At 48.1% G+C, this 12,473-nt stretch overlaps 1 pseudogene; it reads right to left on the bottom strand.

Annotated features, from left to right (window-relative positions):
- LOC138365176 (adhesion G-protein coupled receptor D1-like) overlaps positions 1-11,913 on the bottom strand; it is a 36,024-nt pseudogene extending 24,111 nt beyond the window's left edge.
- Between the last annotated feature and the right edge of the window lie 560 nt (positions 11,914-12,473).

The raw sequence follows: 12,473 nt of genomic DNA, 5'->3' as shown, positions 1-12,473 counted from the left end.
TTGTATCCTGGCCGGGGAGGATTTACTGGGCGCAAATCCTTAACTGTAGCCTCTGTTTAACTCAACAGTAAAATGTGTACTTGGTTGTAACAGCGATTCTTCGCGGCGGGGATCGTATTCCAGGGACCTGCCCGAAACGCTACGCGTACTAGTGGCTCTACAAGAATGTAACAACTCTTCTATATATCTCAAAAAAAAAAAAAAAAAAAAAAAAAAAAAAAAAAAAAAAAATGTAAGAAAAGTTTAGGTCACAGGACAAAATCTGTGCTATCAGCTTAAAACCATGGAAAAATGTCTTTAGGGCAAGCCAGCCAGCCAGCGTGTTGCTGGAGAATCAAAAGTGGTGTTTTGACACTGTGATGATACTGTGGAGGACTGGCCGGGGATCTACTGATAAAGGTGGACTCGCTGGCGTGAGAACCTTAGAAGGAAGGCTCAGGGAAGGAACCTTGAGTGTTGCACCATAGATGAGAGTAGTGGAGTCGCCGGGACAGAAGATGGCAGAAGTTCTTGTGTAATGTTCTGTGTGAAAGTGACACCTGCGGTGTTGTGTGTTGTACATATGTAACAAATGTATATAGTTCAAAAGTACATGTGATGGTTTTGTATAGTGTTGTTTACTCCCATTCCCGTTGGATTGACTGTTACTACTCAGTTCTGAATAACTTACCTATGACTTAGGGTTGAATCTGGCAAGAAGAGGCTTCATAGAAAGCGTGACAAAGTTTGAGTTAAAAGCACCTAGTAACTGGCTAAGTGAGGCTGTAAAAATAAGATTGAGCAGTAGACCTTACCAAACGAGACATACCAAGGTAGGGAATGTAAAAGATGCCCACATAATTTTGCTTCTTGGATAGATTTAGAGCTTGAATAGTAAGGAGTGTCCTGGGCCCTCAAGGGTGACCTAGAGAAGTGGAGTAGTAGGGAAGACACCTACTCCACTCCTACTCCTGGGTGTACCTACTGGGACACACAGGATAGTAACAGGTACAGAAAGAAGAGACAAGGTGCAGACTCCTCCGTGTGTGTGTTAGGTAGAACTAGACACATGTAAGTCGAGTGAGAGCAGCAGTGAGCACCCATCATCAGCATCTTGGGGTGAAAGAATTCAAGAATAAGGAGCCTCCAAAAGTCCATCTGTTCTTGTCATCCCGGGCAAAACAATACAAGGAAGTGTGTATGTTTGAATGGTCACCCATCCAACACACACTGGACAGGATCACACAAGGTCATGTGAATGAGTAGTCAGCTGTCCAGGACACACTGTAGAGGACGGAACAAGGCAGACAGAGCAGGGAAGGTCACCCACCTTAGGCGGGGTCCTCTTCGCCATGACGGCGAAAGTGCCCAGTTGAGCGCATGCGCACTTGGTGTACTCTTCAGTGGTCTCTAAGAGGACGCAGTTCGAGCTGTCCCACACACCGAAGTCGCTCAGGTTTGGGTTCCACCACACACAGTATCGAGCCGTAATCTGTCGGAGAGTCGTTAATTAATAGTTGTGGATGGTCGTGGTTAGTTGTCAAATGTTGAGATTAGTGGTTGAAGATGTTGTTAATGGTGGTTATTGGTGGTGAGTGGTGGTGAGTGGTGGTGGGTGGTGGTGAGTGGTGGTGGGTGGTGGTTACTGGTGGTGGGAGGTGGTTAACAGTGGATGGTGGTACAGGGGAATGATTGGTTGAGTCATATGATGGTTGAGAAACTGCGTGCCGTGGTCTCACCTCCTTAACCAACCTGCCCTGGTGGAACTTGAGGGCCCTGGACGGATAGGTGTTGACCACCGTGTGACGGAGCTTCAGCCTCACGGGGTTACTCAGGAGGTCGTCGGCGGAGGGCTGGCAGCTGGAGGCGTTACTGGGGGCACCTTTGGGGCAGCGTCACACGTCACGTTCACCGTCAGCGTGTGAGAGTCTACGATGTAGTTTGGTGACGGAGTCATCCTCCTGCGGGTGGCGGTACAGTCACCAGCTTTAATGATCTTCTTTTAGATTTACCTACTCAGAGCCAAGTATCTATGTAGCACGGGCTATGGTGAGCTCGTAATAGCTTTAATGAATGTGTTCGTACTCATCTACATGTGCTATAGTCAGGTGCTAAATCCTGGGGCCAGATTCACGAAGCAGTTACACCAACACTTACGAACCTGTGCATCTTTTCTCAATCTTTGGAGGCTTTGTTTACAATTATTAAACAGTTAATAAGCTCGGAAGCACCAGGACGTTGTTTTGTAACAATAACAACAGTTGATTGGCAAGTTTTCATGCTTGTAAACTGTTTAATAAATGTAACCAAAGCCGTCAAAGATTGAGGAAAGATGTACACGTTCGTAAGTACTTGCGTAACTGCTTCGTGAATCTGGCCCCAGGTGTTTACTTGTTTAATGAGGCTCCTCCCGACTCTTGTGTAATATTTACTTTTGAAACTACTTGTATTAGCTATTAAAATATGTTTAAACATAAAATTTAGATGCCTGAAAACGTTTAATCTTAGATATACATACTTTGTACAAGAGGTGGAGCGCCTCGGACCTGGGCTCGGCACCAGCATATTCTTGATATATATTATTAACATCCATAACAGGCGGTGTCGTATATAATATCAACACTGACTGTTGAGAGTAAACTAAGAAACAAACTCGCTACACAAAAGCCACACTCGTTCCTACCGAGCAGAAGCACCTTTAGTGACCCAGGAGACGAATGGCGGATGTCTTCTAATGGTCATCAATGTAAACACGGCGGAACACAAAGGTGGGGCTCGCTACTCAACCCGACAGGTCAAGGGGAAGGTAGGTGACTGTACCTGGTAGAGGTAGCGGCTTGTGTTGTACAGCCAAGTAACACTTAGTTATGTCTCACATAGTCTAACCATTTGGGGTTATCTCACTTTATTCTTTTATATAATATAATTTAATTATAAGTGACCTAAACATTCCCTCTAATGCGTTATGTGTGGTTTCTGCCGAGGCTAAAGGTCCCCTTCTTCCAGCCAGGGATATATATATATATATATATATATATATATATATATATATATATATATATATATATATATATATATATATATATATATATATATATATATATTATATAATATATATATATATATGCGAACAAGCCTGAATGGTCCCCAGGACTATATGCGACTGAAAACTCACACCCCAGAAGTGACTCGAACCCATACTCCCAGGAGCAACGCAACTGGTAACTACAGGACGCCTTAATCCGCTTGACCATCACGACCGGACAAAAGGAAGAGATAGCCGAAGCAATCACTTCGAAGATTACCATCCGAGTGCCGGCGGGGAAGTGGTTCAAATAGCTTCGGCTATCACTTCCTTTTGTCCGGTCGTGATGGTCAAGCGGATTAAGGCGTCCTGTAGTTACCAGTTGCGTTGCTCCTGGGAGTATGGGTTCGAGTCACTTTTGGGGTGTGAGTTTTCAGTCGCATATAGTCCTTGGTTCCATTCAGGCTTGTTCGCATTTGTGTTCCTCACGTGTGCCCCAAAGAATGAGGTGATTTGATAAAATGCTATGCCCAAGATTACCATCCGAGTGCCGGCGGGGAAGTGGTTCAAATAACTTCGGCTATCACTTCCTTTTGTCCGGTCATGATGGTCAAGCAGATTAAGGCGTCCTGTAGTTACCAGTTGCGTTGCTCCTGGGAGTATGGGTTCAAGTCACTTCTGGGGTGTGAGTTTTCAGTCAAAATCATATATATATTATATATATATATGCATCAGAAAACTCATGACCTCTGAAGGATTGCAACCCGGTCAGCCATGGTCTCCATGCTCCTTGTCGGGACCAGTACCATAACCACTGTGCCATCAGACTCCAGAATCATTGAGAGGTCGTCTGACTCTTAACCCCAACACCCGACGGCTGCCGTGACAATGTTGAGCATCGCGCTGTGATTCCTGCAGTTTCGGACAGGGAACTAGGCAATCAAACTATAGAATTGATCCTTATGGAAGCAATTGATCCTTATGGAAGCAGAATCACTTACAACGCTGATAACTTCTGCCAGAAAACTCTTCCTCTGCTCGCAGAAAAAATTCCCTTTGTTCATTTCTCGGTTTTTAAAACTCCATCAAGAGAAAGTTGTGTGTCGAAGAAATACACTAAAAGATTCATTTTGAATTGTTGTAGAGCATTGTAGGGAGTGGGTATGTAAGTGGGCATTGTAGGGAGTGGGTACATAACTGGGCATCGTAGGGAGTGGGTACGTAAGTGGGCATCGTAGGGAGTGGGTACGTAAGTGGGCATCGTAGGGAGTGGGTACGTAAGTGGGCATCCTAGGGAGTGGGTACGTAAGTGGGCATCGTAGGGAGTGGGTACGTAAGTGGGCATTGTAGGGAGTGGGTACGTAAGTGGGCATCGTAGGGAGTGGGTACGTAAGTGGGCATCGTAGGGAGTGGGTACGTAAGTGGGCATCGTAGGGAGTGGGTACGTAAGTGGGCATCATAGGGAGTGGGTACGTAAGTGGGCATCCTAGGGAGTGGGTATGTAAGTGGGCATCGTAGGGAGTGGGTACGTAAGTGGGCATCGTAGGGAGTGGGTATGTAAGTGGGCATCGTAGGGAGTGGGTACGTAAGTGGGCATCGTAGGGAGTGGGTACGTAAGTGGGCATCCTAGGGAGTGGGTACGTAAGTGGGCATCGTAGGGAGTGGGTACGCAAGTGGGCATCGTAGGGAGTGGGTACGTAAGTGGGCATCGTAGGGAGTGGGTACGTAAGTGGGCATCGTAGGGAGTGGGTACGTAAGTGGGCATCGTATGGAGTGGGTACATAAGTGGGCATCGTAGGGAGTGGGTATGTAAGTGGGCATCGTAGGGAGTGGGTACGTAAGTGGGCATCGTAGGGAGTGGGTGAAATACTTACGCCTCGTTGACAAAGTCGAAGGCTGTGCGGTCATAGGTCCTCGAGGAGATGAAGATAAGATTGATGGCTCGGTTAGCACAGGCTGGGTCACTCACCAGGGCACTCGACACTGTCAACACCACGTGAACTGTTAGTGTGCTTCATGTGTGGGGCTGTGTGCTTCATGTGTGGGGCTGTGTGCTTCATGTGTGGGCTGTGTGTTTCATGTGTGGGGCTGTGTGCTTCATGTGTGGGGCTGTGTGCTTCATGTGTGGGGCTGTGTGCTTCATGTGTGGGGCTGTGTGCTTCATGTGTGGGGCTGTGTGCTTCATGTGTGGGGGCTGTGTGCTTCATGTGTGGGGGCTGTGTGCTTCATGTGTGGGGGCTGTGTGCTTCATGTGTGGGGGCTGTGTGCTTCATGTGTGGGGGCTGTGTGCTTCATGTGTGGGGGCTGTGTGCTAGGCATGAGAGACCTGTACTTCTTTTGTGAGAGGTTCTGTACTAGATATGAGAGTCCTAGGTAACCTTGTGCCTACTTACAGAAGGGTAGGCAGACAAGGTAAGTCTTCCTACCATCCGAAGTCTGCTAATGCAGGCTACAGAACACACACACACCATATAACCAACATCCTGCAACATTCAGTACCCCATAACTTGTGACACAAGCTACGTAACCCTTCATATAGTATAGGGAAGCTACATAGCTGAACATATACCCAATATGTTGATTACAGTAGTGTAAACGGAGACGTAGACCGTGCGCACGGTCCTACGTCTCCATTTACACTACTGATTACAAACGCTAGTGTCGGAGCTGACCTGCAGCACGGTCGTAAGGGAAGTCCCAGACGGCGGGCAGGCCCACGTTGCTGTAGTCTGGAGCTGTCACAAACTGCGGGCCGCTCTGCCACTCACTCAGGTTCCTCTTGTAGGCCACCAGCACTGTCAGAACACCTTCAATGTGTAATTTATACTATAAAACAGTGTCTGTGTGTGTGTCCAGGGGCCAGCCACTTGGGCGCCTTCACCCAAGTGGTCGTGGGGGAGGAGCAGGAGCACGGGATGAACACACACAAGTACATGCATCAATTAATACAGGAATAAATACATGGATGGATAGATGTATGGATAGATTGATGGTTGATGGATGGATACATGGACGGATACATATATGGACGAACAGACGGGAGACCCCTCCTAGTAAATTATGTATACATGCATACCGGGTCGACCTGGCACGCATGCATACACAAACCCAAGAATACATATTTTTAACTATAACGGGCAAATTGTGATAGGTGGGATTATTGACAATAGTTTTAACTAATAGTGAAAGAAAAAATTGCTTTGAATTTTGTTTATGAACTATTGCTAGGAGGGGTCCCAGGTACTTAACAAGACACAACCATGCAGGGCATGTACCCAACATCAATTACTGTGAAAATTTGGGTAAGGCAAACACCAAATGTCTGGCCTCCAACCTCATACAGACATAATACGTAAGTATGTGTATATTTATATACACATACATTATATATATATATATATATATATATATATATATATATATATATATATATATATATATATATATATATATAATTTATGTAAAAGAGAGAGAGAGAGAGAGAGAGAGAGAGAGAGAGAGAGAGAGAGAGAGAGAGAGAGAGAGAGAGAGAGAGAGAGACAGAGAGAGAGAGAGAGAGAGAGAGAGAGACAGAGAGACAGAGAGACAGAGAGACAGAGAGACAGAGAGACAGAGAGACAGAGAGACAGAGAGAGAGAGAGAGAGACAGACAGAGAGACAGAGAGACAGAGAGAGAGAGAGACAGAGAGACAGAGAGACAGAGAGAGAGAGAGAGAGACAGAGAGACAGAGAGACAGAGAGAGAGAGAGACAGAGAGACAGAGAGAGAGAGAGAGAGAGAGAGAGAGAGAGAGAGAGAGAGAGAGAGAGAGAGAGAGAGAGAGAGAGAGAGAGAGAGAGAGGCAGAGAGGCAGAGAGACAGAGAGAGAGAGAGAGAGAGAGAGAGAGAGAGAGAGAGAGAGAGAGAGAGAGAGAGAGAGAGAGAGAGAGAGAGAGAGAGAGAGAGAGAGGCAGAGAGACAGAGAGAGAGAGAGAGAGAGAGGCAGAGAGACAGAGAGAGAGAGAGAGAGAGAGAGGCAGAGAGACAGAGAGAGAGAGAGAGAGAGAGGCAGAGAGACAGAGAGAGAGAGAGAGAGAGAGAGAGAGAGAGAGAGAGAGAGGCAGAGAGACAGAGAGAGAGAGAGAGAGAGAGAGGCAGAGAGACAGAGAGAGAGAGAGAGAGAGAGAGAGAGAGAGAGAGAGAGAGGCAGAGAGACAGAGAGAGAGAGAGAGAGAGAGAGGCAGAGAGACAGAGAGAGAGAGAGAGAGAGAGAGGCAGAGAGACAGAGAGAGAGAGAGAGAGAGAGAGAGAGAGAGAGAGAGAGAGAGAGAGACTGACTAAACAAAGCAACACAGGAGCAGCCTTAATAGGGAAGAGAAATATAAAAAAAAAGTTTGTTATTTACAACAAATATTTTGTAAAGAAAATCTGTATTTACAATTTAAAATCTTAAGTAACATTTGAAGTTTGATTTTAAAAGTCCTTGATAAATACAAGCCTAACCCCCTGGTCTTGAAATTTCCCTTCCTAATATTAAAGAAAATTTCACATTCATTCTTGCTGCAGCAAATGTTTCTACATTCTAACTTGCATTACGTTTCCCTAATATTAAACAAGTGTTCAAGCCGAGGCGGTGAGGATACTAACACATATTGTCGGTGACCTTGGTGAAGTTGATAGGAGTGGTGGAGTTGACTTGTCGCAGCAACTCTGAGGTCCACTGGGTCAGGTTCTGCATCACGCCGGCAGACCCGGAGTTGTCCCCTTGCTGCACATTCAACATCATTTCTTGATTGTTTGGGGCAAACAAGCTGCTCACTGCGTCGTATAAACCCTGCAAATATTAATAAATAAATTAAAATATATTTGACTGAAATCGATGTTAGAAAAAGCCCTCGACACCTCTCTCTGACCTCCAATAGAAACAAGCCTCTCTCCCCGTCAGACTTGGGGGGCCTCGGTGCTCGTACAGCAACGCAAATTGCTGTACCAGCCTTCCTGTCCTTCTCCTCCTCTGCATCTGGCAACTTAGTGAAGGAAATTCCACCCGAGTACTTAGGTCAGCGGGCTGGGGTTCACGATCCCAACCTTGCACACTGTGCTACCGAGTGGGCCTCTCCTGCAGGCCCATCACTCCAACCACCATCAACAGCCCACAAGCAATCTTGCTGGGATGGCCCCATTGTAGTCCAAGGTGCTGCAGAGTGCCTGGGTGCTGCAACACCTCAACACGACATAGCTAGCCTCACAGCAGTAGCTTGCAGTAGCAGCCCCACATGCAGGGGACCTCCTCTTAGCAACCCCATTGTCGGCAACTGGCACACGTTTCACACCACACACACTTATGTCAGACCAATCCAGGCTGGAGCTGCATATTCCAGGAGTCCATACATAGTTAAACACAAGACAAAGTTAGAGAAGATTCAGCGGTATGCCACCAGGCTCGTCCCGGTGGCATACTGAGAGGTATGAGCTACGAGGAAAGGCTAAAGGAGCTGAACCTCACGTCCCTTGAAAACAGAAGAGTAAGGAGAGAAATAACCACCTACAAAATTCTCAGGGGAATTGACAGGGTGTACAAAGACAAAACTCTTCAGCACGGGTGGGACACGAACAAGGGGACACAGGTGGAAACTTAGTACCTAGATGAGGCACAGAGACGTTAGAAAGAATTTTTTCAGTGTCCGAGTAGTTAGTAAATGGAATGCACTAAGCAGTGATGTGGTGGAGGCTAACTCCATACACAGTTTCAAATGTAGATATGATAGAGCCCAGTAGGCTCAGGAATCTGTACACCAGTTGATTGACAGTTGAGAGGTGGGACCAAAGAGCCAAAGCTCAACCACCGCAAGCACAATTAGGTGAGTACACCCTCTGAATTGCTGTGGCCCTCCGCCTTGCTGCTCCAATCCATATAAAATATAGGTGTATTTGTGGCAAGGGAGTCAGTGACAGGTATGGCCTGATCTGCCAAAGCACAGGGGAATGGCACTCAAGGCACAGTGAAGTTAACAACATCAATACGAGCCTCACCACAGCTGGACGACCAGTTGAGAGAGAGCCCTCTTACCTGACGACCCATAACTTTGATGTTACAGATGGGATCACAGTGACCCCCTAGAAGAATGACAAGCAGTTGGTGTGGGATTACAGGTGCGTATCAACCCCTCGCTAACACCTACATTGACTCTAGTTTTGCACACCCGGGTGGCACTGCTACTCACACGAAATAAGCTAAGTCCCATACATACAGAGAACTGAATCAACACTACAATTTTGTCCCCATTGCTTCCAACACATTTGGAGCCTTGGGTAAGAGTGCCACTATTTCTTGAAGGAACTGGGTTCTAGGCTTATTGAAACAACAAGAGACCTCAGAGCTTCCAACATCCTTTTCCATCGCCTCAGCGTGGTGATACAGCGGGGAAATGCTCACTGCATTCAGGGTTCCTGCCTGGCCATTTGAGGAGGTAGGGGAAATTCGACAACCTATGATAAACAACTTTGTATCTTGTAAAACTCCTTTTTTGTAAAAAAATTTAAATAAAATAAACACTATATATATTAAATATAATATTATAGTGTAACGGGTACCAGACTAAAACCTCTATTCTTTGTTTTAGCTGGACGTTATTTAACGGTTCTGTTGTCCAGACTGATAAAGAGTGTATGGGCCAATAATAGGCTGAGTATACAAAGATCCAGGTTTACAGAGCCTGTGTCCTGAGCACTCTACTTTATGGCAGTGAGTCTTGGACACTCCCCGCCCGTCAGGAAAGACAGCTGAATGCCTACCACATGCGCTGCCTCCGACACATCTTGGACATCACCTGGCAGGACAAGGTGACAAAAAACAACGTCTTGGGGAGAGCAAGAATCACCAGCATGTACACAATGCTGAAACAGAGACGAATGCGCTGGCTCGGGCACGTTGTGCGAATGGGGCGACGGCAGGATCCCCAAGGATCTCCTGTATGGAGAGCTGATGCAGGGAAAGCGTCCAACAGGCAAGCCCCAGCTACGGTACAAAGACGTATGCAAGAGGGACCTGAAAGTCATGGACGTCGATCTTGCTACGTGGGAGACACTGGCTGCAGAACGTTCAGCCTGGAGGCAGTCTGGGGAAAGAGGTCTCTCCAAGTTCGAGGAGTCACTTGCCAAGGAATCTGAGGCAAAGAGACAGAGAAGGAAAGCCGGTAGTCAGGAAGACAGACCAGCATCAGACTTTATTTGTGCTCGGTGTGGGATGGACTACCAATCTCGGGATTGCCTCATCAGTCACACCAGACGCTGCACCAGGATTGGCAACTAGGGCTCAACTCCATAGTCTCCCGAGACTGAAGGATGCCTACTATGTTGACAGTTGTTCCTGTTGCTCTGGTAGTGCCCGGTGCTGCCTGGTACCCTTGGTGTTCCATCACCAGGGCCACAGATACCAGGACACTGGTATCACTGGGCCTACCAGATACAAGCAACTCACTAAAGAACCTTTAAACGCCGTCACCACCACCTTCTCACAAATGCTTTCAACGTAATTAATCTAAAATGACTGGGAGAAAACCTAATCAAATAGTTCCCAGATACTAGAAGTGTGCGTCCCTAATTCTCAAGAGAGAGGAATGGAGAAGTGACTTTACCCGCGTCTTGACTCCAACAAGAGTGGATATAATAAGATGTTAAAACTTGCGGACACTGAGTCTACAACACAAGATACAAAGGATCGTGAACTCAGAATAATAAAATATATAACTGGAAAAAACAGTCACTGAACACCATAAAAGATAAACACAGCGTTGCAAGTAATAAAACGTCATTTTCTGGGTGAGACCCGGAGGCTCTCCGGAGCTATCCGGCTGATGTGCTAATGTCAGACTTTGGCATCAGTCATGCGTCACTTAAGTCACTTAAGGCCTACCGGGGACCACGGCCAGAACCTGAACCCCTCAGAGAGGCACGAGGAGCAATGGCCTATAGAATCCCCCGTGTGGTTGGTAGCATTCTGTGTCTGCCATTGACCGGGTCAACAACCCAGAGAAGTAAGCGGTCCCAAAGCAAACCCTTTTTCTGGTTGAAACAACTACTGACAGTCAAAACTAGTGGACAGAACTACCTAATCAAAAACGAGCAAACGAGCATGACGTCATCACACAGCTTGTTTGCGCAGCTCCCCCCCCCCTCCCAGGGAAGGGTAAGGGGGAGCCCAGACCCCCCCTCCCAGGGAAGGGTAAGGGGGAGCCCAGACCCCCCCCTCCCAGGGAAGGGAAAGGGGGGAGCCCCAGACCCCCCTCCCAGGGAAGGGAAAGGGGGAGCCCCTTTCAAACTGCAGGAGCCGTGCAGGGAGGCAAACAGTGAGGCAGGAGCCGTGCAGGGAGCCACACAGTGAGGCAGGAGCCGTGCAGAGAGGCAGAGAGTGAGGCAGGAGCCGTGCAGGGAGGCACACAGAGAGGCAGGAGCCATGCAGGGAGCCACACAGTGAGGCAGGAAGCCGTGCAGGGAGGCACACAGAGAGGGCAGGAGCCATGCAGGGAGCCACACAGTGAGGCTGAAGCCGTGCAGGGAGGCACAGAGAGAGGCAGGAGCCGTGCAGGAAGCCACACAGGGAGGCAGGAGCCGTGCAGGTAGGCACACAGAGGCAGGAGCCATGCACGTACCCACACAGGGAGGCAGGAGCCGTGCAGGGAGGCACACAGTGAGGTAGGAGCCGTGCAGGGAGGCTCACAGAGAGGCAGGAGCCTTGCAGGGAGCCACACAGGGAGGCAGGAGCCGTGCAGGGAGGCACACAGTGAGGCAGGAGCCGTGCAGGGAGGCACACAGTGAGGCAGGGACACTAACCAATATCTTGTTACACTGGAGGGCGGAGACGTTAGTGAACACGGAGGATGTGACGTTCATCACAATATTGAGCATCGTCTGGAAGGACGCCGTCGCCTCCGGGGGACTCTGTAAGGTGAAGCACTACTGTGTATACACCAGCCTCAGCTACTGACACGACCAGCACTATGTTGCTCTCCTTAGTGAGCACTGTGAAGCACTAGTAGAGGGAGCACTGTGAAGCACTAGTAGAGGGAGCACTGTGAAGCACTAGTAGAGGGACCATTATGAAGCACTAGTAGAGGGACCATTATGAAGCACTAGTAGAGGGAGCACTGTGAAGCACTAGTAGAGGGAGCACTGTGAAGCACTAGTAGAGGGAGCACTGTGAAGCACTAGTAGAGGGAGCACTGTGAAGCACTAATACAGGGAGCACTGTGAAGTACTAGTACAGGGGAGCACTGTGAAGCACTAGTACAGGGAGCACTGTGAAGCACTAGTACAGGGAGTACTGTGAAAGCACTAGTAGAGGGAGAGCATCATGAGGGAGATATACTCACGGGTGGGGCTGGCAGCAGTCGTGAGGGAGATATACTCACGGGTGGGGCTGGCAGCTGTCATGAGGGAGATATACTCACGGGTGGGGCTAGCAGCAGTCGTGAGGGAGATATACTCACGG

The sequence above is a fragment of the Procambarus clarkii genome, chromosome 1 (genome assembly GCF_040958095.1).
Source record: "Procambarus clarkii isolate CNS0578487 chromosome 1, FALCON_Pclarkii_2.0, whole genome shotgun sequence".
NCBI lineage: Eukaryota > Metazoa > Arthropoda > Malacostraca > Decapoda > Cambaridae > Procambarus > Procambarus clarkii.
The sequence above is the reverse complement of the archived record's forward strand: the minus strand, read 5'-3'. Positions and strand labels throughout refer to the sequence as shown.